Source organism: Sciurus vulgaris, assembly GCF_902686455.1.
Source record: "Sciurus vulgaris genome assembly, chromosome: 15".
NCBI classification, from domain to species: domain Eukaryota; kingdom Metazoa; phylum Chordata; class Mammalia; order Rodentia; family Sciuridae; genus Sciurus; species Sciurus vulgaris.
The window spans coordinates 29,529,521-29,556,900 of record NC_136476.1 but is presented as its reverse complement, the minus strand read 5'-3'; the positions used below and the strand labels follow the sequence as shown (position 1 = coordinate 29,556,900).

The following is a 27,380-nucleotide window of genomic DNA, read 5'->3' as shown; positions in this document are numbered from 1 at the left end:
CAATATATTTATCTTTGCTGTGCCTTGGATTTATCTCTTATAAAATGGATAGGTAATAAGAGTACCTTTCCATGGTGATATTATTCATATAAAGCAGTTTAATATTCAAAATACTTAGTGTCTGAAATAAAAAATGAGTATTCGCTAAATAAATAGTTGTTACTTTATTTAAAAGTTTTATATAACTATGTCTACATGTATAAAATGAACAAAATCAAGCCTGAGCTTTTCATTGCAAGAAATATAAAGGTTTACATTTTTATTGGTTTATTTTGACAGTAGTTATCTATTTAAGTCCTGAAATGATGAATGAATTCAAAGAATGTTGATGTAGTTGTTTCTGAATTTTTCCAATCTAATCTTAACTATAAGATAGCTTGCCTTTTAAAATTGTTAAATATGTGTTTATTTGTGTTTAAACCATAGGAAAGGTCATAGGAAAAACATTGACAGTTGGAGCTATCCAAACAAAGCATTACAGTATGTCCCCTAGTAAAGTTCAAAGAATTTAACATCTCATGTGACAATCATTCCAGTAGAAGTGAGAAATATCACTTTTAAGTTTTTTCCTAACATAAAGGCAACAGTGTATATGAGAAGGGGGTGTGTGTAAAAAAACAGAATCATCATACAGATACTGTTTATATTCTGTTACTTGTTATGGCATGTAAGTCACTTTAATTACTTAAATGTGAAAGGTACATTTTTCAGTTGTTGGTAAGACTTTGGTACTCAAGGAGTAGACATTGGACCAATAGCCTTAGACAAATGGGTCACCTGGGAACTAGTCAGAAAGGTAGATGCTGGGACCACATTGGAGACTTTCTGAATCATAATCTGCATTTTCACAATGCCAAATTAAATATTAAATTTAAAAATAACTAAGAACACCTGGAAATCATTAATAGTTTGACATTAGGTAGAGTTGTTGAACATTAAGACACAACACAGGCAACCCTACTCTCCAGCTCAACTTTGTGGAATTTCTGAAATAATCTCTTTTGTAAGTGTAAATATTAGGCTTCCAATTAGTCCACAGATATTGCTTATTATTTGCTAGTCACTGTTCTGGATTCTGAAGTTGCCCTGGTAAACAAAACAGTCAACATTCTTTTGCTGCAGGTGGGTTCACTTGAGTATGTCTGAGAAAGCTAGAAATTCCTGTTGAAGAGCATAAGCTTAAAGAAGTAGACTTCTCTAGATATGCAGGTTTTTCCCTGAAACACTTTCATATATTCCCTTGTTATATAGTTTGGGTTAATTGTAGTCATTCCTCAGCTCTTATTTAGATTCTCGGGTCAGATTTATCTGGGTTCAAATTCTGGCTACCTAACATGAGTCAAAACATCTACATTTCCATTTCTCAGATTATTCATCTGATGAAAGAGAGAAATCATTGTATCTGCATCAGGGTATTGTTGTCAGGAAGAGTGGGGATAACAGTGCTCAGGGCAGGACCTGGCAGAGCTTCAGCACTGTCTAAATGTGAGAGATCATTACTCCCATTACGGATTTCACTCCCAAAAAGTCATTAGTGGTGCATTCCTCTTCCCTAATTATGTTTTTTAGGAATTAACTCAAGCTTTGGCATATGTGGGAGATCTGTGATAAAACCAGTGTCAGTGGATTCTGTAGTATTGCTATTAGGAAAGCTGTAAAGATGCTGGCTAGGTGTGTGGAGAAGACCAACTTCAGATTCCATCTGGAATTAAACCCTGGACAAGAAGATTATGACTCATTAGCCCTTATTCGTTTTCTGTGTTTTGTTCTCTGCCTGGAGAAAATATGTGAGCCATTGAACTCGTGTTGACTCTGGATCATGTTTCCACACTTTCTCTTTAGTCTCAGCTCCTCACTTTGTAAGATTTGTTGGTATAAAAACAAAAAATTAGTTCTTGCTAACTTGGCTACTTTTCTAACCTTTCCACCTGTGTTTTAGTGAAAGTGATAACTCTTTTAAATAGTATGATAACATTCAAAACCCAACAGGGATGATGAAACCATATAAATAATCATATAACAATATTTTCTTAATAGCGAGCCTATCCACTGGAATATATATATTGGTTCAGTAGAAAAAAACCAATTAACTCACATTCTTCACTAACTCTTTACACAATTGCCATGCTAATTTCTGGAGCAACTTTGAAATCAATAACTTAAAGAATAATATTATCCCAAATGTGTAGTATACACAATCACATAAAATCCACAGTAGTCAGGACTTGGCTTCCAGGCCCTTTGATGCCCTGGCCCACCTGCCTACTCTGCCACTCAGCACATTTCATATCTGACCCCCATACCTTTTCTACAGCAGTGGTTCAAATAGGGTCTATAATTTCAAACTATTTTGGTAACACTGAGAATTATTTTGCTTTTTCACTCTCATTTTCACTACACCGTGAAATGTATAAGAAGCTGCATGACATGATTCCTGAGCACATTGAAAGCACATGGGCAAGTCCACCTATCTTCCATTAAGCAAGACAGCAAGGGGATTTTTTAAAATGTAAAGAAAGTTCATGATATATGAAGCATGTCAACAAAAGTGTTTTGATATTTTTGATAATTAGTAAGATGTAAGTGCATCCAAACATCAAAATCTTTGAAAACTTTGGATCTCTACAATTTTCTTAACCCATTCGGGACATGGGAGCATCTCCTTCCCAGATCTCTGAAAATCATGTACTCTCTCCAGTGTTTTGCCTTTGCAAAGTGAAAGGGAATGAGAATAATAAAGGGAAAGAAGAAAATATGAGATGCTATGTGGATTAGTCTCATTTCTAGGCAATTGTATGTCTATAGAATGGAAAGTAATGATATGACTTTTTTGATTTAATAAAATAAGTAATAAGACTGAGTGTAATTGTAATTAGTTTTGCAAAATACTTGAATGAGTCTCTCTAAATTTCAATAAAAGTCCAAGTCTGTTGTGTTTTATAGGGAAAGAAACTGAAGGCACAGTTGATGACAGAAATTGGTCTGAGTCTCTGACCTCTGACTGACCAAATCAAGAGTCAAAGCTCAAGCTTTCAGCTCTTAGTTGTATTATATTACTATGTATACCACAAAATTGGATATATGTCCTTTTTCCAATTTGGATAAATTATGAATATAATTAAATAGGGGGACTCTATGCATAATGCTATTTCTCTGAAACCTACCAAGTGAATTTGCAAAGGAACAGTGAAAAAAATCTAAACCCATGGCTAGTATTTGGCAAAAGAGTTCGTATAGATGTTGAACTGCAACTTTCAAAGCATATACAATTCTTCTTGCAGTTTAGTGAATCATTCCAATGGCCTCTACACTTTGTTATTTTTATTAATATTATTTTTTAAAAAATTAATTTGCTCTAATTAATTATACAAGACAATAGAATACATTTATGCATTTTGATAAATCATACATAAATGGAGTATAATTTCTCATTTTTCTAATCATACATGTTGTAGGATCACATCAGTCATGCAGTCATATATGTACACGAGGTAATAATGTCTTTTTCATTCTATTATCCTTCCTACTCTATACCCGTTCCCCTCCCTTCACTCCCCTTTACCTAATCTAGAGTAACTGTTCTTCCCTAGTGCCCCCCATCCTTATTTGAATTAGCGTCCACATACCCGAGAAAACATTCCTCCCTTGGTTTTGGGGGGATGGCTTATTTCACTTAGCTTCTCTAACACTCTTGATTGGAGATTTTTATGTGGATTATAATTATATCTCAACTTTTAAAACCATATCATTACCCATTCAGTTAAGAGAGTACATTGATAAAATATCACAGTATCCCCTAGTGTACACTAAAATTGTTAAGCAGAATAATTTATGCAAATTACTTATAGAGTTAATATATGTTATGTATGTTTAATTACACTGCAGAACTTAGTTTGCTGTGCACACAATTATTTTTAATTATAAAAACAGATATTTTGGAGATTTATGTTCAACCTGTTATACTGCTAGTTAATACTTTTTCCTTGCTTTCTTCCATGCTTCCAAAATTTAAGAAAACATTTAAAAATTTTCTGCCAAAATCTTGTTATGGAAAAGCTTGTGTACATTTTAACACTAGAATTATTTGAGATTCAAAAATGATCAAATGCTTTGTCGGCCTTATTTTAAATGTATACTTATTACCAAGATATATAAGAAAGCAAACAGGAAATAGTTTAAAGATGCAATAATATTTACAACTTGGGAGTAAAACGGGGGGAGGGGAGGCTAAAGGAAAGGAGGGCAACCCTGTTTTTGTTATAATTTCTTCTTTACTACATGATTTCTAATCATGCTATGTGTATAATGTTGATCAGAAATTTAATGTAAGAAAATGTGTACAAATATTATATAATATTCACTCACAATTATTTGTCTTCTGCATATTCCTGTTATTTTGATGTCTATAGACAGGATGGCTGAACAAAAAATGTTCAAGTGGTAATGACAAAGATCACATTATAAATAAGCCTAGGAAATTACAAATTTTATGAAAATAATACCGTTTTGACCTGGTACTATATTTTGTATCATGATTTTAGGTGCTAGATTTGTACTATATTAATTATGTTTTACTGCAAAAAGTCAGTGTAATCACATGAGCTAAAGATTGTAATCACATTTTAAGAATAGTAATAATAATAAGGCAATGATGTGATTTTTCTTGTCAAAGTTTGAGTTTACAGATCTGTCTGTTGTGTGCCAACCTGCAACCTTGAAAGATGTATTTTTAATAAAATAAATAAATACAAAACAATGTGTTATAAGGTAAGAAAATATTTTACCCAGGGAAGCTTAAAAACATATAATTTTAATGGACTTCTATATTAGTGATATTATCCTACTAGTAAACAAATGAACACTATTAAGCATAGAATGCAGTTATGTTAATACACACATTTTCAGACTAAAGTTTTATGTATCCATATATAATTTTAAGATTGTACCGAAGACAGTATGTATTGTATAAATGGTGGAATCATAGCAGTAAAATTGAATACAGCTTTTTATAAGTAATTTTTTTTTCAGATAAGAGTGCTCTTTTGTTTGACATACAAATACACACAAATCTTTCAAAATTCACTCACAGACATTGTAACTATTTACTAAGAAAATTCTACAAATAAACAAATGCCAAACTAAAGTAAACATGAAGCACAATAGGTATTAGAATACTTACAGATTACTTTATTGATTAATAAAATTAAAATATCAATAGAGATTATAAAATAATTGAAAAACCTAGAACATTGTCTGCCATCTGTATTCTTTTTTTAAATTCATTTTTATTGTAAACAAATATGATACATCTTGTTTCTCTGTTTGTACATGGAGAGGCATACCATTTGTGTAATTATACATTTACCTAGGGTAATAATTTTTTATTCATTCTGTTATTTTTTAATCTCCCCCACCCCACCCACCCCTCTTAACCCTCTATAGAGTCCCTCCTTCCTCCCTTCTTGCCCCCTTCCCACCCCCTATATGTGTCATCATCTGCTTATCAGTGAGATCATTCGTCCTTTAGTTTTTTGAGATTGGCTTATCTCACTTAGCATGATATTCTCCAACTACATCCATTTGCCTGCAAATACCATAATTTTATTATTCTTTATGGCTGAGTAATATTCCATTGTGGATATATACCACAGTTTCGTTATCCGTTCATCAATTGAAGGGCATCTAGATCGGTTCCACAATCTGGCTATTGTGAATTGAGCAGCTATGAACATTGATGTGGCTGCATCACTGTAGTATGCTGATTTTAAGTCCTTTGGGTATATATAGGTCAAGGAGTAGGACAGCTGGGTCAAATGGTGGTTCCATTCCAAGTTTTCTAAGGAATCTCCACACTGCTTTCCAGAGTGGCTGCACTAATTTGCAGCCCCACCAGCAATGTATGAGTGTACCTTTTCCCCCATATCCTCGCCAACACCTATTGTTGCTTGTATTCTTGATAATTGCCATTCTAATTGGGGTGAGATGGAATCTTAGGGTAGTTATGATTTGCATTTCTCTTATTACTAAAGATGGTGAACATTTTTTCATATGTTTGTTGATTGCTTGTAGATCTTCTTCTGTGAAGTGGCTGTTCATATCCTTAGCCCATTTGTTGATTAGGTTATTTGTATTCTTGGTGTACACTTTTTTGAGTTCTCTATGTATTCTGGAAACTAGTGCTCCATCTGAAGTGGCAAAGATTTTCTCCCACTCTGTAGGCTCTCTCTTTGCATTGCTGATAGTTTCCTTTTCTGAGAGAAAGCTATTTAGTTTGAATCTGTCCCAGTTATTGATTCTTGCTTCTATTTCTTGTGCTATAGGAGTCCTGTTAAGGAAGTCTGATCCTAAGCCAACAAGGTGAAGATTTGAACCTACTTTTTCTTCTATAAGATGCAGGGTCTCTGTATTCTTAAATAGGTTTACCATATATTCTGTGAATTCTACTTTGCAATAGTTAAAGATGGTTAGTTTTTCTGTTTGAAGAAACACTGGACAAATATAGGATATTTTGATGGATACGAACCAATTTTATTTCTTTATGTGGAATCTCATTATTTCACCATTCTTTCTTATCTATTTTTCCATTCATTGTGGATTTTAAATATTAACTCTTCCCAGCTCCCCAACCCAGTGGTCCTGGAATCAATCTCAGGGCCTCCACATGCTAGGTATACACTCACCACTAAATAATAGCCCCAGTTCAAATATTGACTTTCTAATGAGGCTTTTCTCATTCTAGTCTGGGTGCTGTAGTCTGAACTTCGGACTGTAGAACATCTTGGAATGTATCATTATTGTCCTTGTGTCAATTTGACCAATATTGCTGAATCAGTAATTTTAACTGTGAAGTATCTTTCGAAATTCTCTTTACATTAATTTTGTTTGTTTGTTTGTTTGTTTACAATGGAGCTAAGCACTGAATACTGACCTCTAATTAAGAAAAAAGTCCCTGGTCACCTCATGGGCCTCTACAAGATTGCAAAGTATTTTAATGTCAAAAAAAGTTTTCTTTTCATCTTTGCATCCACTCAGTGCTTATCATAATACTTTCTTTTTTTTTTTTTCTTTTAGTTTGGGTGCTGGGTATCAAACCCAGGGCCTTGTGCTTGCAAGGCAAGCACTCTACCGACTGAGCTATCTCCCCAGCCCCTATCATAATACTTTCTGCAGAGTAGACATTCTAAAAAACTGTTTGAAAATAATCTCTTTCCTACTATCACAAAATGACCTAATAATACTCTGATGACGAATACATTTGCTGCACTTAACTAGGTGCTGAGCTCTGCTTTAAGCACTTGGCCTACATATTAGCTGATTTAATCTTCACAAGTCCATGATGTAAGTATTAATCTTATTCTTACTTGACAAGAACTGAGAAAAGGTTAAATAATTTGCCTTGGGCCTTAAGGCAAGTAAGAATAGTTTTAAGATTAGGCCACTAGAATTTTTTTCTTGGATACAAGAATTTATTATAAATAGTAGTGCCAATTGTTATTAAGAAATGCATCCAACAGAAAATAGTTTTTTTCTGGTAAAGAGTTCTTAAAATTTAGTTTTATTTTGGTTAAATAAAATTAAACACAGGAAAACCTAATATACACACACCCCTAACCAATGTTTCAAAAGTGACTGGTCTTACAGTGCAGGTGCACAGAAGATGATCCACTGGTACCTAGAAAAAAATAAGGATTTCTATTACTTTTCTATTTGTTTCCTCTTTTTTGCTTGCTTTTTATTAGTATTCAGATGCTAATCTAGCATAGTAGTAAAGTTATGGGATATACAGATGAATAACACACAAGTATTGATAGTACCCATATATGTATTAAAATATTTTATCAATAAGCCCCAAGGTATGGAAATCATTGTTTTAAAGAAACTGTCCACAGTTCAGACAAAAATAAGATTTAAGGTAAAAAGGCATGTTTCACTGTTTTTCTGAGTTTCTTTTTATCATTTGTATAATGGAAATATTAAGTTCCCATATAGATAAATTCCTATGACTAAATGAGTAAAAAGTGTGTATGAATTTTCTCTATAGAGTCACTGATCACTCAAATATCACTTGTCAACCTTTTTAAGTGTCATTTTGAGAATCTAGAACAAAGCCATGTGAGAAATATTAGTGCAGAGAATCTTCTGGGCCTCTTTAGTTCCAGTTATCAGATTGACATTTTTAATTGCTCGAAAGCAATGGAAGATCCCTGGGAGACAAAATATTTCCTAGAGGTACTATCCCAGCCCCTCTGCTTCTTGTTGCTGGTATTTCTGAAGTATATTAATATACTTTTAGGAAGCCATACTAGCCACTGGCAGCGCTAGCCAGGCAGCTGTGGTTCAAATAAACAAAAAAACATCTGAGGGCCTGGGCATGTGGTTCAGAGAGAATACTTCTACTATGCAGAAGGCCTTACCTTCAATCCTAGAACAGAGGTGAGGGTGGGGAACCTGGAAGGGAGTAAGATGGTTTTGTTCTTTAAAGAAAACCACCCCCCAACAGATGAATTAAAAGTTGAACTTCCTAAAATTGTGCTCATCATTCACATTGCACGTCTCAATACAGTTTCTAACATTGCTTTAGATTTTAACTTAGTACACACAATCATTAAATTGCTACTGATGCCATTAATTTACATTTTATTATCACAAATCTGCAATGCTTATTAAAGTGAGTACAGCACAGAGTGTTTCTTCCATATTCTTTACTGAGAGTATCGAAATATAGCTGCATTTCTCAATGTATGTTCTGTAGGACAGCAGTCCTCCAGCTCTCTGTTGTCAATAAAACATGCTACAGTAAAATGTACTTTAAAAATATAGCGGGTCACATATGCATATTACTGAACCTAAAAAGTCTGAGTAGTTTGAATATTTCCTAAATTTATCTGACCAAGGAAAACACATGTTTTTCTTATTTGCTAACATCCCAAAGAAATAATCTCACAAAATACTCTGGAAATATTGAGACATATATTTCTCCCTCTTAAGTTTTTTTTTTAATAATTGAAATTTGATTATTAAATAGTGCCAAAGTAGAAATGAAATTTTATAAAATATTATTTTTCTAAAAGAGCTTGATAATTTCTCTAAAATACAATTGCATTCAATATATACAACATATACATTGTATATATAGTTATATGTGTAATATTACATATTACATGTATGATATTATGTATGATATATAATTTTAAGATGCTTGTTTTCTGGATTGTTAGGGAATTAGAATATATTCACAAGCCCTGCATGAGAATGTAAGCATCTTGAGAGTGAATACAATTTACAAACCTATGTTAGCATGTTTCTGTCAGATGGCATTGGAATATATACTAAGGTCAGAGGAAGTATGCATGAGCACATCCAAAATTATGATGTAATGTACTGTACACATATGGAAAAAATCATCCTTCTCATGTCCACTTTCCTCTTTACAAGAATATTTGATGCATTTCCTCTCCTACAATAAAAAAATGACATGAAGATGGAGGTGATAAAAGAGGATACAATGTCACTCTACCAGTAGTTTCATATTTTACCAAAGTTCTCACAAGATACAATATGACAAAGTATTTTAAATCACCTTTCCAATACAAACTTGGTACAAAAGAATTGCTTGAAAATCATAATAAATACTCTTGTAAGTGCATAGTGGATAGTCAAAGAACTTAAGGAAATTCTTCTATAGGGAAAACCCTAAGAGGAAGGAGTCAAAGGTGGCTGTTGAGGTTTCAGTTACAATGGTTGGAAAAAGGATAAGAGACAACATCTGTGGAATTTGGAATTTTGATTCGAAGTGAATTGACTCTCATATATGCTCATATCATAGTGTACATAATCATAAATAGCATTTTAATAGAAAATAGAGAATTCCAAATGCTTAGCAATGTGAATGCCTATCAATCTTTTAGATCGATAGGTGTAAATCAACAAATGTTTTTCATTAAATAGATTTCACAAAGATAATGCTTAGCAATTGTAAAACTATTCATAAATAATGATGCCATTTGTATACAGTATTAAAACATGCTAAAAAAATACAATCTATTGTTTAGATTATTTATTATATATGTAGGACCAGCATGGATTTATACTTACAATTTAGATGACCAGTTACTTGAGAGAATGAGATAATAGTGTTGTTTGGAAGTACAAAGTGCAATACATTGTTATGATTTTATTGATAAGGTTCTATTTTTAAGCTGGGTTACCTGCATGGAAATTCACTTTAGGTTCTTTATAACTTTCTTGTGTTCCAGCTACTTAATAAAAAGTAAATAGGTTACTGTGTTCTTCCCTGGGGGTATTCCACATGGTTTATTTAATTTTAATAGTTATTGGTTGTATCTTGTGGTAATTTTTTAATGTAATATAGAAACAAATTTACCAACTTACTATTTTTGCATGAATTATTCAAAGATTTTTTTTTGGATATGAGTTTAACATTAGTGACTTTCACTTAAAGGCTATTTTGGCATAGAATTGTCACAAGTTTTAAATTCATTGTAAAATTTTGCTCTCATTCTGTGAAAGGTAAAGTCTTTATTTTTAAAGAGCATAAGGTTATTTTGAGTCTCTATTATGCTTTTATTCTGTAGGAAGCTCCATCTTAACTTTAGAAGGCTTCCTCTCAACTTTTTACTCTACCTCCCTGGCCTCTCCAAATCACCTCTTCTGCCTTGCAGAGGCTGTCAGAAGTGATGGCAGAAGTTGTATTGTGAATAGACTTTACTGGAATTAAAATAGTGCTTATTATCATGATGCTAAGTATTCAGTACTGATGACTTAAAAGTGCCATTAGGAAGTGGAGTTACAGGTTCTGGGATAGTCAAATGCCTGGGAAAGCAAAACATGTTAGGTTTTGTCATCAGTGGCTCTGTCACCGCAAGACCACTACTGCAAGTTTTCAGAGACTGCATTCCTTGGGCCAACCTAAGGACTACCTCAACAGCATTATCATGAAGACGGCTCCACTTCCAAAATCTGATTTTAAGGGAGAGATAATTTCAAATATAAAGCTGTAATATAATACCCTATTAGAGATAATTATTTTGAAGATTATTTTATTTTGGATTCAGTTAAACTAGCTGATAAAATATTTGAAAATTGAATTTTCTGATAATTTTAAGAGTCTAGTTAAAGGAAAAAGCATATTGCCTCATCTCACATATATACCATGTGTGACTTATCAATTTTATGAGGATTCCACTCAACTATTATAACCCGTTGAATATGTCTATTTTTTTTAAAAGCAAAGTCACCTAACTATATTGTAGCCTTTAAGGATTGGTATTATAGGTATTATACCAGGGAAGCAGAGATGTGAGATTTCATATAAATTTCTTTGGATAAGACTCTGTGTAAAATATATCTTATTTTGTAAACTCTGTGCTGAAGGTAAATGCTTGAACAAACAATATACTTAATTACATATGTTCTTGAAATTATAAGTGCACACACCCATCTATAGGCTATTACTTCTTGTGATCTGTATTTCATTACTTTAACCTTACATGTAAGACACTTGTCTATTTTATATGCAGTACCTCAACTGCTCTGTCTACAGAGGTGATGTAAAATTTTTACTTGAATAGCAATAAATCATGTTAATGCAGCCCTCGTCAAACAAACTGTGGTAGAGAGGATGGAAGAAGAATAGGAATGAGAACCGTCAAAACAAACTATGGAACATAAGAATCCACCGAACTGAAGTGATGCATTAAAATTGGGTCAAGTATTTCCAGCTATGAAATAAGCAGTCAGATCAGCAGGGGTGCTTGTATAATTATGATAATCTATTGGTAGTACAAAAGAATAAAATAATTTTGTGTAGTTTGATTTTTAGTGCAGTTTTTTCTTACAAATTCTGTGAGTACAAATCAATTAGTTTCAAAAATAAGGTGAAAATGGACTGCTTACCAAAGGTTAATGAGATAAAATGATTTGTACTAGAACTTTAAGCAGAGTCTACAAACTGATGAAATAAGAACCTACCTTATTTCATCCTTTCTATCATATTCTTTTCTCAAAATGAAGCTTAGTAAGATGAGGATCACCTACCAATATCTCCAAAATTAATCAACATCTCTATGTAATATGGATTCAGAAACCATTGTCTATAGGTTGTGTTTTCCTGAAGAGACATGCTAACCCAAACTAAGTAGTCTTGTATTTGCTGCCCATCTACCATTCCTGAGAAATGTAGATGACTATTATTTTCTGTCTCTGCATTTTCCTAGTTCCCAAATTTTTAGTCTTCCAAAATCTTAAGAAATTAATAAGCACAGAGAAAATGTTAGAATTTTTTTTCATGTGCAAATATTAAACAAGACTTATTTCTAACTTTGGTTAGAATGCAACATCTGGGAGATACTAGCCATTTTGTTCCAGTATTATTTCTTGGATAAATTTTGCTTCTTGATCTCAGCCTTATAAGTTAAGACTAAGGGCACCAGCTGTGATTGAACCCAACATAGCTATTGAGTAGTCTGTAATCACTTCATGACTCTAACACAATATTTCTTCTTAGCGGTGAATAAGAGGTTCTATTTGAACAAATCCATTCCCCTTTCTATAGAGAAGGTTTGTGCACGACTCTTAATCTCCATCAAAATGTAATTGGGCACTGAAAGAAACAGATTGGTTATTGTCAACTGTGTGATAGGCACTGCATAGAGCCAGGAAAAGACATGATTCATTGATTTTAATCATGTTCAATACTTAGTCAACTCAGTATTCACATAAATGGAGGTCAACAGCAATTTAGATAATCCACGATTGCAGATAATTCAAAATAATTTACAACTCAGTTTGCAGTGCATATTTTCTTCAACACATTTATCACACTTGTCTTTTAAATGATTAATGCCTCATATTTTATAATTCTTTTTAACTTTATAATTGTAAAGTGATTTTATGTATAGTGACCTCTCCCTCAAGTAAGTGGTAAATCTCCTTTTATGTATCTTGTTCCAATATTACCTCTTTAGAACTGACTTTTGACTCCTTGTTTCAAGATAACATCCATCTATTCTCTGCTAATCTCATAGTTTACTGTACTTTCTTTTCAAACAAATTATCTATATTTTATGATACCAAGGAATTATCACACCAGCTAGCCTATAAACTCCATGAAGTCCAACACCTGTCTGTATGGCTCTTATTTATATCTCACCACACTCAGTACCTAGTGAGAATATCCTGAGTCCACAATAACTATCAGTTTAATAAACGAATGTGGGGCGAATGTATAGTGCATTTAACTATCTGTTTCTCATTTGAGAGACTAATCAGAAGATTTTATTATCCACTTATAGACACTGTGATGCAGTAGAGACTGTGTTGTCAGGTGGCCCATTTGGCCACTAACCAGCATCTAGATCTGAGAAAACTGCTTATCATCTGGCACCTGTGTTTCAGTCCATAAAGTATAAATAAGGACAGTGCTTTTTTCACATTTTAATGAGAATTAAATGACAGAATGTATGTGAAGAGCTTAGCAGAGCTCAAAAATTTTATGAATTTGACAAAATAAATTGTACTGTTATTAAGAAGTAAATCGAGACTTAGGAAATTGAATGAACCATCTCAAAGCATATCATATAAAATAAAGGCAGTATTTTACATAACAGAGTTGTTACAAATGTCTACTTTTAAGATAAATTTACTAGGTTTCTTTTTAGTTCACTTGTCTGTGTTTGACTAAATTTATTAGTGACAAGACTTCTATGCCACATCTTTCCCATGATATAATCTGTCTGAGTAGTTGAAGAAACAGATATGCATAGTCTGTAGGCCAAGGTAAGAAGTGTGTATGTGAATCTATAATGTATTGTCTAATTCATATTGGTGCAGAGCCTTATTTAATCTGTCAGTTTGAATTACTCCGCAAGTTAGTTTAACTCATTCACCGGCCTTTGGAGACATACGTGACATTTCTCTTTCCATTATTTAAAAGAAAAAGAATCTGAATGCTGAGTTGCCTTGTAGCAAAGTGATCCTGAAAATTCACCAGTCGTACCAGGGTAAATGACTGTGATTTGGTGGCATCCAAATCATGTCCTATTTTCTCTTTCCTGTCCAAATCTTTATCACATTGAAGAAACAAAAAGTTTCTTCTCCATAAATAAGGCAATTTCATTAAATGGTATACCCTCAAAGAAAAAAAAAATACTTCCTCTTAATTAATTATGTTAAAACATACTAAAAATGAGTTTAAAAAATTGAGTATTACTCCATCAAAGATATACAAATGTCCAATAAACACCCAGAAGAGACTCATTTCCATTAGAGATTGCAAACCAAAACAGAAATGAGATACCACTTCAGATCTACTAAAGGTGATTATAGTTTTTAAAAAATAGATAAGGAGTAACATTTTTGAGGATGAAGAGAAGTAAGAATTCTCATATGTTGCTCAAAGGAATATAAATGGTGCATTCATTTTGGAAAACAGATTGTCATTTTCTTTAAATGTTAATTAAACATAGAGCTACCATATGACCCACCAATTTCACTTCTGGGTATATGCCCATAAGAAATTGAAACATGTGTCCACAAAACTTGTATACAAATGTTCACAGCAGGGGAGGATTCCTTTTTGGGGACTCAAGTGAAAAATTCTTTTTTTTATCTTGTAGTTTCTGTAGACTGCTTTCCTTAGCTCCTCATTCCTTTTCATCTTACAGCAGGTCTTTCTCAGACCCTGTCACTCTAGCTCTCACTAACCTCTCTCTCCAACTCCTAATGATCTTTGTAATTACATTGGATCCACTTTTCTTTCATTTTTCTTTTTATTTTCTTTGTATCTTTTGACACAGTTACTCCACTAAGGTATCTAGGGCCTTGCTACGTTGCTGAGGCTGGTTTTATACTTGCAGTTCTCCTGCCTCAGCCACTCAAGTTGCTGGGATTACAGGGGTGCACCATGGGACCTGGCTTGGACCCAGTTTTGAATAACCCAGCATGATCAGTGCCATTTCAATATCAGATAAGCAATCTCTTAATACCTCTGCAGCCTCCATTTTCTTTCATCAATTAACATATTTACAGATTCTGGGAATTAACAATATGTATATCTACCTACCTCTGATGACTATTCCTTTTTTACTTTTTTTTTGTCATTTCTAACTGATGATTTTAAAGGCATGCCTAATTTAACACATATTACAATATACAAATGACATTTACTCTTTCTTATATATTTAAACAGTCATAAATTAATTTTAAATTTAATTACCTATTCAAATGACACTGAGAAATATTGAGATATGAAAAATCGACAATATGCCAGAGACTTTACATATACATTTGCATACATATATATATATATTTGCATATGTGCTTGAGTATATTTCTTATTAAGTAATTTACTTATTTTTAAATTACTGATAGTAAAATAGACCATAATGTTTACTTGAATAATTTATCTCTGGGGACTGTAAATAGTGTGAGAAAAAAATGTGTGAATTTGTGTGTATGTGTGTGCACATGGTTATGTACATATAAATAAGTTCCAGTGATTATATTTCATATTTGGTTTTAGAAAAAAATTAAATGTTTTGAAAACAAAAAAGTATTGTACCACACACAGCTGTCTACGAACAGGGAGAGTAAACTACTTTTTTATTTTTCAATTTTTTATTTTTAAAAATAATTTTTAGTATGTGTTTCCAAAACATATATTAAAACATACCATTTTTATACAGGAATGACAGATTTTATCTTGTATGATACATCTATCTGATCAAGAATATCTTATTAAAGATTCATAGGACATGTCCTTGTTCACACAGAAAGAATTTTGACTGAACAATGATGTATACCATAGACAGTGTTTTAGCATTTGTATATGCTTATCATCCCTCTTTTAAATATTACACTTCTATTGTCTACTTCCAAACAGTATTTTCTGACCCTTGTTTTACCTAAAATAAAATGATGCCTTTAATATCCAGATAATAATATTGAATTGATTGATTTATTTATTAATGCATTTCAAAAATGAATTCATGAATCTAATTCTCACAATTAATCAGATATTGTGTTAAATCCAGGGCCTATTAAGGTCAGTAACACATATATATATTTTGCTTTCAGAGACACAAGTTCTTGTTTTGGATGGCATTAACTAAAAGCTAGGGAATGGTTTGCTTCTAATTCATGTTTCCTTGGACTTTTACCCATTTTCATATTGAAACATTTATTTCAGCATTTTAACATTAGGATCCTAGTTCATTCTTTAAGTACTATCTTTGGTTATACTGTTCAAAATTGTGTTTTGATATAATTATTTAAATTTGCTTACTTTTAATCACATGTAAGAAGTTTTAAAATCACTATAAAATTATCAAAATATATCTCCATGTTGAATTGAGGTTGTCAGAAAATAGCACGGTCATTTATAATTTATAATAATCTTGAATTTTGATAATGTTGAATTTATCCAACAAATATTTCTGAGCCCTTCCTGAGTCCTAAACTATGATGAGTGGTTGGAATTCATTAGTATACAACAAGGATTGGTCTCATTTAGGCTTATCCTCACACAGCCTTATTTCTAGGAGAGGTAGGAAAGAACACAAGACCCACAAACATAACATTGCATTATAATAGTATGACAAGTATGTGAGATTTGCAGGATACTACAACAATATTTAAAATAAATATCTAAAATAAATATGGAACACAGAGAAGGGATGGTATGAGGGATTATATTTATGTAATTTGGATTTTTATTGGTCTTTTAAAAAACATGTCAGTTATAAATGGTGTGGAGGTAAGGCTATTTAACTTGGAAAGAAACATTGTCTCTTTTGAAGAATAGTTGTTCATTATGATTTAATTATACAAATTTATAGAACACAGTGTGATAATCAAAACATGCAAGCAATGTATAATGATCAAATCATAGTAGTTAACATTCTATCTCCTTAAACATTTAAAAATTGTCATTAGTACTTAATAATTGTATATATGTGAGAAAAAGGGCAATATTTCTGTACGTGTATACAACATCCACTGACAAAATCAAAATAATTGACATTTTCATCTCTTTATGATTACCTTGTGTTTGGAAACTTTGAGCTCCTCTCTTCTAATTATTCATAAAATATGTAATAGGTTATTATGAACTATAGTCACCCCATTCCACTTATTTTTCATTTGTTTATTCAAATTTTTGAATTTTATTTACCCTGTATCAGGAAATATGCTAGTAAATAAGTACTAGCATATAAATATATAGTGGAAGAAAAGACACATTATATGTTTTCAAATTACAGTCAGGAATTTTTAAAATTATTTTACTGTTGTTTGTGATTGTCTGATACTAACAAAATAGTTATGTAGGCATATGTTGGAATTTATTGCATATAAAACCCCACATTGATGGCTGGGGTTGTAGCTCAGTGATAGAGCACTTGTCTAGCATGTGTGAGGCACTGGGTTCAATCCTCAGTACCACCTAAAAATAGATAAATAAAATAACAGTTTCATGTCCATCTGCAACTAATGTATATATAATATACATATATATGTGTATATATGTATACACACACACACATATATATATAAACCACATTGAATATAAATTAATAAAATTTAAGGAAAGCAAAATTATACTTTAGGCAAGTATACATTTCCTTATTTGGAGACAATAATTTTGCTATTTTTTCATATTATTCAACTTTTTAAATTAAATGCTAAACCTGTTAGATTTTCTAGCCTATAATTGTTTATATGTATTTTTCTATTTTTTACAAATATTTAATAACAGTCATCTTCACCTTGCTGATGCCTTTTTGATTTTGTAATTAATGCATATTTTTATATTGAATGTATAAAAATGTAATAAGCCTGGTTGCAAGTGTGAAATTTTAGAGTTGTTAGAGTGATTATTTTAAAATATGTTAAGTATCTTCTGTATTCTACCAAACTAAAACTGATGACTATAATTTGGAACAAACAAAGAAGCAAATAGGACTGGTTACCTGTAAGTGACACAGGACAAATTGAAGGACACACTCATGATGTGGACAGGAGTCAATATGATCTGATGGTCTCCCAATGAAATGCATGTGAAGTTCATACTAATTAGCTTATAAATCAGACTGATACTCAAGTTTGTTTGGATCAGAAAGGCTACCTACTGTCAAGCAATCAAGCACTACCCCTTTAATTGCAATTTATTCCAACAACCACAATTTATTGATTTAGCATACACTTATGCCTCAGCAGTATCGTTATTTGACTTTATTTTAACAGCTTCAAAAGGTTAGGAAGTTAGAAACCACTGTGAAAGAAACCATTACAAAGTTGAGTCGCTAGCTCTGCTTCAAACTCTGTGCTGAGCAATGTTAACTATGTATGGAATTACATAAAGGGAGAGTGAAAAAAAACCAATGTTGCTCAGGCGATCAATATGACCTGGTGCTCTCTTATGTCAAATATTATTTTATAATTACCAAACACAAAAGCAAGCAGGGTAGATATATTTGCATTTTTCAGAGAAGCTTAGAAAAATTAAGTAAATTTCCTAGTACTAGAATGCTAAAATGTTAACCACCTAACTCCAAATAGAACATGTTAAAGTTATTACATGATTTCTTGCACATTTTTTGCACTGACATTCCATGATATTGTGGCCATCTGGACATGTGCTTAATGATATTGAACTGTGAAAGTCTAGTTCATCCATGTAAATTTTGCACCCAATATGATATTTAAAATGAAAATCATCAATGTCAGTTCACTCTCATTTGTTCAATATACTATCTTCTGTAAGAAAAAAATGTTCTTTTCTTCATTTAAACTTAGAGTTACAGAATGTCACTTTGGAATTTTCAGTTAACTAGACAAGGTACTCTGTGCTGGATAAACTTGAGGCTCCTTTTCATTCAGGAAATATAAGCCAACTTGGATTTTGCATTTCTTATACATGCTTTGAGTGGCCCTGATAACTGATTAGCTCTTCCAACACTTCAAGAATCTTCAATTGTCCCTTGACTAGATTTAAGCCAAATTTAGTCTGACCTGAGGCAGGAATGAGAGGCAGAAGCCCTGTACTTCTGCTTCCTACCATTCAGAGAAACTTTGCCTCTAATACTTTCATTTTTGCCCTTAGGATTTCATTCCCAGAATAAATAAATGAACCAACAAAATTTTAAAACCGATTTAGAAAGTATGGATCTAGTCCAATGTCCTCATTTTTGCAGGTGAAGAGATGAAGAATCAAAGAAGTAAAGGACCTGTCTCAAAGTCACATTACTAGTAAGTAATGCCTGTGGATCTAGAATCCCAATCCTCCACTATTGAGTTCTATCCATTGCGTAATAGAAATTTCTCATTTTAGATTAAATGTTAAAAGCTTATAAAACTCTGTTTCCATTCCTGTTTAGATCCCATTTGGTTCATAGTACTAATTGTGTGCAGCCTGGGTTCTGTTTTTACTCTGTGTACCACTTGGAGAACCTTTACAAAGTGAGTTAGGGAATGTTCTTTTTACAAAGATGATGTGGCTTATGATATGGTGTGTTAAAAGAAAAAAGTCAGCACCCATGTGAGGGCTGTCCATGTCATAGGTTCTTAATGTGAATCATCCCATTTAATTCTCATAAAAATATTGTAAGGGAGATGGTGTTATCCTCATAAAAAAAAAAAAAAAAAAGCTCTAACGCAGTTGGTAATTTGTCCAAGTGTATAGAGCTGTTTAATTTCAGAGCTAGGTTTCAATTCTCTATCTCTCAGACTTCAAATATACCAACTTTTGTACCATATAATGCTGTAGTTAACATCAAAAAAGGCAAGAATCAAATAAAATAGAACATAACCCCAGACAAATTAATATAAATAATTGTTTGGTATAGTGCCTTGTTCAAGGTGCTCAGAGAAAACTGAATAGTGAAGGATTGGCTTGAGTCGACACTGTACATGCTGTAAAAATTGATATGCTCTTAACTAACTAGAAATTCTTTGCAGGTTTGTTACTATGAAGACATTACATATAATGATATCTCTAAGTGAGGGGAAAATATTGACAACACGTGTTCATAACTATATCTCAGGGAGAGATTTGATAACTTGTCAAGTTAAATAGAAGGAGCATTTTGAAGAGAGAGGCTTCAATTTAGCTGTTCTAACATGAAAGAACTGAAAAAAGTAATTGGCATTCTGAACTTGATGAGATATAGATATGTAGGGTTAGATAAAATCAATTTCTTTCAAGAGGAGAGTAACAGAAGCATAGAGGTAGAAATAATTAGGGACAATTTGTAATAGAGGATAGGCTAAATCATAGAATATGATAAGGAAGAGTGAGATACCAGGTTGGTATAAGTCTTTGAAGCCTGATTTTAAAAATTATATTTTATTCTGTAAACAAGAAGGAGTTATTAAATGCAGTGGTGTTTTATTATTGTTCTTTCTTTGTTGTTCTAATCTGTTCTAATCTATAAACAGATCTGTGCCTTGGAAAAAATTGATGGATTCACTAAATTGTAGGTGATCCAAGCTGATGAGAACAAGTTGTGTGGGGGGAGATAAAAATAATGAGACCAAACATCCCTATTTAATTTTTATCTTGTAAAGATAATAAGATATCTCCATTTCCCAGTGGTTGTAGTTCCTCAGATTTCTATAGTAACTTTGAGGAGAATCCTATATCTATTTTCCACGCAATTGTCATTTTTTCATAAATGTTCGTTGAATAGATAAATCTCCTTTTTATCTTGCCCATCCACCTTGAAAATACCTGTCACATAAGGGAGAAAATAGACATCATGATTTCTTTTATTAAACAGGCATCTTGTTAGATGAGAAATCATTCAGAGAAGAATTACCTTAGGTTCTGAATTTCCCTGTTTATCTAAGATACTGTTTGCACTTAAGATGAAAGAAAGGAAGTCAGGGGTGCTTACTGTCCTCCTGAGGAGCAAAACAAATAGGAAGAAGTTATGTTATACTAAAGTGTTTCGCTAGAATAACAGAGAAACCACACCAATGAAGACGCCTTTGTGTAGATTAAGGATCCTTTAGCATCTAAAAGATGAACTACTTGATTGTAATATCCAGATAGGGACAGACGAACCTGAAAGTTTTCTGCCCCAATGCTACATGGTCAATACCTTCAACTTCCGCTCCAAAAGAATATTCTTGTTTACAACCCTCAGCATTCTTCTCATTTTGTAGCACTTTTCCACAGTTTATGCTCATCCCTTAATGGAAGGAACCATACACCTTCTGTTCCCTAACTATGGGCTTGTAAGAGATGCCAACTGAACTCTGACCAGTGCATTCTGTTCTTGCTAAGAGTTGAATTTGTACCTCTAACTTCTCCTTCAGTGTTGTCTTATTTTTTGTGTTATGTATGTGACTTCAGGTCACCCTTAGGAATGTACTTCATTGAATTTATATTCATTTGTCCTATAACCTACATATCTGCTGAGCTTATCCATTCTATGTTGAACCTCTATTCTGCTTTCTTATAAAAATATGCGTATATTTTTTTTTCCTGCTCCAAAAGTGGCTTATCTCTCTCAAAAGCAATGCTTTAGCCATTGGAGAGTCTTTTGCTACGCCAATACATATTAGCAGTTCTGATCTTCTAAGAAAGCATCACTTTGATGTAAGGGCTATTCAAGTGAATTCTATATATAAAATTTGACATTTTGTTTGGTCAGGTATTTGTAATGAAAAGATGAGTTAGAGTTTGAGGTGGGAAAGGAAGATAACACTGCACCTTTATCTATAGATTTAATAAAAGTCAAAATAGGCCAAACTTGTGAAGGTTTATTGTGAACACTGAATACCCATAGTGTATGCCTGGCTCACACACAAAATATTTGTTGAACTGCATTATTGGCTTGTTACTGACAGTTCTTTTGTCTATTTCATTTGTCTCTTTATAAAAGTACCAAGAGTTAAAGGTTATATTCTCGTGGTTAGAAATCTAGCATTAAATTTCAGGCAACTGTCTTAAGAATCAGTCCTCTGCTTGCTTGAATGTCACTTGGTAGCCAAAAAGATGAGTTCGTGCAAGGACTGAGATATAGTTCTTGCTCTTCGTGACTCTTGTTAGCCAATTGTGCTAGGAACTGGAGATGGACATAATTACCTCAGCATTGTTTCCTGATATGACTTGATCCTGCTAGGAAGACCCAAGGGTATTCCATTTACCATCTTCATTTTTTGCCTCCCTAATTGGTCAAAACTAAATGAGGTTCCTGTGATAGAGATCAACTTAACCATGACTTCTTACTATCTATTACGGAGAAATAAGTGAAAATATGTGCTATTTTCCCAGTGAGATCAACTGGTACATTTTCTAGTATTATAAAAGTTTTCAGAAAATATGATTAGCAAAAATATTTTCCATAAAAGATTGTAATTATAATATATGACAGAGTATGTCATAGAGATCAAGAGCATGGATTCTGGAAAATATAATATGGGTTCCATTAGTTGTTATTTGTATGACCTTGAAGAAGTTTCCCAATATTTCTTTGTCAAAGTTTCTCCACCTGTAAAAATCTCTCCCTCATAAGGCCATTCTAGTTATTAACTAAGTTAATCATATAAAGGTTTTGTCAAAGAAACACATAGTATTTTGTTTAGAGTATTATTATAAGGTCTTATGACTTAAGCATTATTTTAATTACAAGAAACTTTGGTTTCTTGAACTTCTGAATTTGTAATGGGAAAGATATAGGGCAAGAATAAATATACAAAATCTTGTTTTATATTTAAGTTTACAAGAGCATAATTTGCATTCATTAAAATGTTAGGAATTTACTTAGAACAAATTTATACTCTACTTGCCATTGTCCACATATATTTTTTACTCAAATGCATAGTAAGTTAAGGGATATTATTCTTTGGAACCATATCTAAATTCTCTTAGAATATGACATTTGGAAGACTAAATTGTGATATAATGAAGAGTATATCTAAATCTGTCTGTATATCTATCTATTCTAGCCCTAGCATTTTAGAAATTTTAGATTAAAATTTCAGTTGGTATTTATAATAAAATGCATACACATATAATATGACTTTGAGAGAGGAAATTCTGTTTTACAAATGACATTTATTAAAGAGATTTTACATAACATATTGCAGTACTTTTCCTCTCACATTTAATAAACCAAAAATAGACCACTCAGCTTTAAGATTATAAAATTGAAAAGGAAAGATCTTTTCAAAAAGTAATTAAATAATCTAACAAAGTTCTACATGTGCCAATATTTCCTGCTATTTTGGTTGCAAGCCAACTCAACTGGTCTAGTTTGTCAGATGACACCCTAACAGATTTTGAACAGGTATCCTCCATTCAAAATATTCTGGCTGTTTATTTCTTCATTGTATATTGGAAGTCATTCCATCTCTCTTTGTCTAAAGAAAATGCACTTGACCCCTGCCTTCAAACTCTGAAGCTCCACTTTTCATTTACAATCTATTTCTAATATTATTTTCCAGATTTCATCTTTGGGGCTCATTTCCCATTTCTGTATTGCCTTAGCATCTTGTTTCAAATATCTCTTCATAGCACCTGTCTCATTATTTGCTGCCCTCTTCTTCTTTCTCCAGAATGAAAAATAATTCCTCCACTTCTGTTTCTTCCATTCCATACAAAAACATATTAAAAAGATAGTGCACCATGATCAAGTGGGGCTTATCCCAGGGATGCAAGGTTGGTTCAATATCCAGAAATCAATAAATGTAATTCATTATATCAGTAAACTTAACGTTAAGAATCATATGATTATTTCAATAGATGCTGAGAAAACATTTGATAAAACACAGCACACCTTCATGCTTAAAACACTAGAAAATATAGAAATAGTAGGAAGATACCTTAACAATGTAAAGGCTATCTATGCTAAGCCCATAGCCAACATCATTCTAAATGGAGAAAAACTGAAAACAGTCCATAGAGTTTTTATGTGAACTTTTGAGAAAGTTTGCCAGAAAAGGGGACTTACAAAATACTAAGTGCTGATAATTTAAACAAGACTGAATCAGGAATGGATCTAAGTCACATGGACTGAAGTTATTGAAATGAGAAAGGTTACTGAAATAAAAACTTTTATCACAGCAGCTTAAAGGAGTGCCACATTGTTGGCAGAAAGAGGAGGAGTAATATTGGACATGACCTTCCCCAAAGAAGTTTGGTAGCATTTTCTTTTTAGGTGGAAGGGTTGCCTTTATTTTAGAGTTTTTTACATCAGTGTTCAGTTCACAACAAAATTGAAAGGAAGGTAAAGAAGCTTCCCATATATTCCAATATATCCCCTACCCCCACCTACATAACCAACAATTACCAACATCCCCATCAAAGATATTTGTTATGTTTGATGAAGGTCAATATCAAATGAAGATTGACAGATCTGTATTACCCAAAGGCCATAGTTTACATCAGAGTTCACTCTTGATGTTCACTCTCTGTTGTTCATTCTATGAGAGTAGAAGAATGCATAATGGCACAGAACCACCTTTAAGGTTTTGTTGAGAGTATTTTCACTGCCCTGAATTTCCTCTGTGTTTTACCAGTTATTTATCCCTCTCACCAATAACTGGCAATCACTGAGCATTTTACTGTCGCCTTATTTTTACCTCTTCCTGAGTAGCAAGCATTTGGAATCCTACAGTATGTAGAATTTTCAGATTGGTTTCTCCCATGAAGTAATATGTATTTAAATTTCCTTTAATGGTTTGGATAGTTCATTTCATTTTACTGCTGGGTAATGTTTCATTTTTTGATTGCACTATAGTTTACCCATTCACCTACTGTAAGACATATTAGTTGATTCCATATTTTAGAAATTAATAGGTAAAGATGCTGTAAACCTCTATGTGCAGTTTTTACGTGGCCACAAGTTTTTCACTTCTTTGAATAAATACCAAGGAGTGAAATAATTGGGCCCTATGGCAAGAGTATGTCTTGTTTGTACGAAACCCCCACACTGTCTTCCAAAGAGCATTTATTTACCCCTTTGAACTCTTACCAGCAGTGAATGGAAAGTTCCTATTGTTCCACATCCTCTAGGGCATTTTGTGTTGTTAGCGTTCTGGGTTTTGACCATTATAGATCAATTTGGGAAAAAGTTATATCTTGATATTGTTGGGTCTTCATAACCATTAATATGGATTATCTATACATTTGTTTAGTTCTTCAAATTCTTTTATCATTTTCAGTGTCTATATTACATATCTTATACATATTTTATTCAGCTTATATTTTTGTTTAATTTTGTTATGCACTGATGTAAATTATAGTGCTTTTAACTTATATTCTATTTATTAATTGCTGATATATAGAACAGTGATTGACTTATTAGCCTTGTATCTTGAAAAATTGCTATAGTTGCTTACTAGCTCCAGGAATTATTTGTTGTTGTTGATTCTTTTAGATTTTTCTACATAGGTGATCTTGTTACCTTAAAAAAAAAAATTTGTTTCTTCTTTCATGATCAATATAACTTCTTTTCTTTTCTTTTTTCATTGTTTTAGCAAAGACTTCCAGTATGATGTTGGAAAGGAGTTTTGAGAGAAGACAATTTTGCCTTTTTCTTGGTCTTTTTAAGGAAGTTGCAAGTTTATCACTATCTTGTGTTGTTAACTAGATTTTTGTAGATATTCTTTATCAGGAGGAAGTTTTCTTCTACTCTATGTTTACTGAGTTTTTATCATAAATGGGGTTGGATTTTATAAAAAGTTTTGTCTTTCTATATCAAAATGGTCATATGATTTTTTAAGCATGTTGATGCCATAGAAAAGAGTTACATTTAAAAATGTGATTTAACATGTAGGTATATTGCTTTATCATTTTATAAACTCCTTTCATAGTCTTCCTCATTAACTAAATTGAATAACTATTTGCAGGTTTTCTACAATCTTTAGTTTACACTTACTTAATGTGCAACACTCAGTTTTAGCACCTGGGCATCAGTATCATAATATTCTAGATACTAATCATGTATTTTCCTATGCAAATTAGCCTATGGAGAAATCTAATGTTTTGTTTTATGTGTTCAGGAAGAAAATAAGGAAGACTTGATCCAACTTTGCTAAACTTTCTGTAACCTTTAGGAAATTCTGTTAAATAATAGCAAATACAAGTGCCACTGTATTTAAAGCACTCCTTCAAATGTTGAGGAGATGGCAAGTTTGAGGCAAGTGCAAAGATGCAGGAACTGATTGCACCAAAATCCCCCCAAAACTGGCTAGCGCAAACCTAGAACATGCAGGAGAAAGGATTGGGCTTCATACAAGAGTTGTACTTCCTGCTATGATTTATTGGCAATAGTAAACCACTGGAGAGTAAATTTGACAAAATGTAAAGTAGAATTTCTATAGAAAGTAAAATTACATTGACCTAAAGGCAAGTTGAATTGGAAGATTAATAATTTTTGTAACATCTTTGCAGGGATTAAATGAAATCTTTAGTTATCTTAGTGCATGTCACTGAAATAGCAACCTTAATTAGGTAGTCTTGGGTTTAAAATTCTTTCATATTATTTTCTGAATGGAAATAGATACCATCTTTCTCCCCACCTCTCCATTTACCACCCCCTGCCAATGAAATTAGAAAGCAGCAGATTTCACTTCATCAGGGCAGCCAATTAAATGGCTGAGGGTGTCTGTTTCTGTGTCATTTTCAGAAACAATTGTATCATTAAATTGCTGAAATTGTAGTGTCAGCAGGAAATAGAGCAAATAGCTGCCAAAGGGAAGAAAAAAATATGAACAATACAGCTACTTTGATGTCTTCCTGCCCTCCTTTCCAGTGACTATTGCTGAACAAGCTATAAACAAAATGTGAGGGAGCAAAGGCTTGTGTGTATGAGCCTGATGACTTCAACCTCCCATCCTGGGAGCCTTGCTCAATGATTTCTTCTGTTCCTGCTTGATGCCTTGAGGCAAACTGCACTAATCAATGTTTTAGCACACAACTCCTACTTCCCTGCCTCTGTTCCTCTCCAATTACTGTTCATTCACTGAATACTCTCTCTTGTCTCCCGTTCTAAAATTTGTTCATTCATTCACTCAACAAATACCTATTGAACTCCTACCTTGTTCCAGGCACCATTCCAGTCTGCTAAAATATACCAGTAAGCAGCATATACCAAAAAATTCCCTGCTGTTGAGTTTGTTTGGAGGTGGTAGGAATTACATACATAATAAATCTTTCAGTTATGTAGTTAAAGGATGATCAGTAGAGTTGGGGAAGGAAAGTCAGGAGTTGAGGGAGTTACATTTTTAAATTGGGTAGTGGGAGATTTGGGAGAAGAGTTCTGCTGTGTTGAGAGGCTCACTGTATGCTGGTTAAGAGCATAGGCATCCATCAGGCTGCTCGTGTCCTTACTCCAAGTTTGTCACTTACTAGC

General features: G+C 32.7%; 1 long non-coding RNA gene across 1 annotated transcript in view; it reads left to right on the top strand.

The window, feature by feature from the left end:
• The window catches only part of LOC306645379, a 1,014,773-nt gene that overhangs the window by 225,044 nt on the left and 762,349 nt on the right, over nt 1–27,380 (top strand). The window contains exon 2 of the long non-coding RNA XR_013759627.1: nt 19,212–19,266. This is a non-coding gene — a long non-coding RNA (uncharacterized lncRNA). The remainder of the gene's footprint in view (nt 1–19,211; nt 19,267–27,380) is intronic.